At 71.6% G+C, this 1416-nt stretch overlaps 1 protein-coding gene across 1 annotated transcript in view; it reads left to right on the forward strand.

Annotated features, from left to right (window-relative positions):
- SPIRE2 (spire type actin nucleation factor 2) overlaps positions 1-1416 on the forward strand; it is a 7806-nt gene that overhangs the window by 2317 nt on the left and 4073 nt on the right. The gene's annotated exons all lie outside the window — the stretch shown is intronic.

Here is a 1416-nt window from a genome sequence, read left to right on the forward strand (position 1 = left end):
CCGGGCCGGGACGCTGCAGTGTCGCTGCCTGTCCTTGCTGCCGGTGGCCGGGCAGGGGATGCTCCCGGTGGCAGGGGGGCAAGCGCAGAGCTGAGCCGGGGGAGATGGGAGATGGGGAGCAGGGCGCAGGCAGCCCCTGGGGACCGGGGCGCGTGGGACAGCTCAGAGCTGGCAGCGGTGCGCAGGCTGGCTGCCGCCAACGCCGTGCCCGGGGCAGGGCCACGCACAGGCACGGCAGGTGCCCACGGTGGCTGGGCGTGGCGTGGTCACACCAGCTCCACCGGTCGCACATGGGAATGGCCCCACACCCTTCCCTGAGCCGCCGCGGCTGCTGTGCCGGAGGCGGGGCCAACGCACCAGCTCCTGCGCCCCATCCCTCCCGTGCCAGCCTGTGCCATCTCCCCAGGGATGAATCTGGGCCCTTCACGACGAAGCCCAAGGCTGGGAGGGCTCCAGGCGCCTTCCAGCACCGCTGCAGGTGGCGGCACCGGCCCGGCACACAGCTTGGCAGCTCCACCCGGGCATGGGGCTGGGTGAGCCGGCAGCACGTGCCTGAGCCGCTCCAATTCCCCATCCCATGGGAGTTCCCTCCTCGGCCGTGCCCCAGCGGCTGGAGGGAGCTGCCGGGAGCAGCCAGGCTCAGCCTGCCAGCCCGGCTCCCACCACGTTTGCCGAGCCACGGTCAGCGGGAGGGGGCTCCAGCCGGGCACCGGGTCCGGGATGTAGGTGGCGGCATCCCAGGGGATGTGCTGCCACGTCCTCTCCTGGCCGGGGCAGAGCATCCCCGGGGCTGGCGCTGCAGCGGGAGACGGGTATGGCCTGGGGGCGCGGGAGTGATGTTGGGCTCGTGCGTGGCACCACGGCGGGGCGGGACCCCACGTCTCCGCCGCTTGCGCTGCCCTTCCCACGTGGCGCCTGGCCTGGCCTCCCCGGCGGGTGCTAGGCTGGATCCATGTGGCCAGGGCCGGCACGCAGCTGGCGCACAGCCGGCACATCCCTGCGGCTGCCGCATTGATCAGCTAAATGGAGAGCTAATGGCCGGCGCTCCTCTGCGCCGGGGAAGCGGCTCTGCGGCCGCTATCGAGGAAGTGGAGCCAGGGTCCCCGGGGCACTGCCCTCGGGGACGCTGCAAAAGCCACTCCTGCTCCTCATCCCATGACTGTCGGGCTCCTGGGAGGGTCTGAGCTGCCCACGAGCATGTCCTGGGCTCGTGCGTGTGTGTGGGCACAGTGCTCTGTGTGTGTGCGCGCGCGCACGATGCTCCAGCTGTGCTGGCTCTGCAGTGGAAAGCAGCATCGTTTGTGGGGCACAACCTGTCACCGCAGCCCACACCGGGCGCCCGGACTGTGTCCTGTGCATGGTCTGCGAGTCCTCACTGCACCCCTGCCTGCTGGTGCCCACACTGCCGGTGCCGCC

This window comes from Aptenodytes forsteri, unplaced genomic scaffold (genome assembly GCF_000699145.1).
Source record: "Aptenodytes forsteri isolate BGI_AS27 unplaced genomic scaffold, ASM69914v1 Scaffold271, whole genome shotgun sequence".
NCBI classification, from domain to species: Eukaryota; Metazoa; Chordata; class Aves; order Sphenisciformes; family Spheniscidae; genus Aptenodytes; species Aptenodytes forsteri.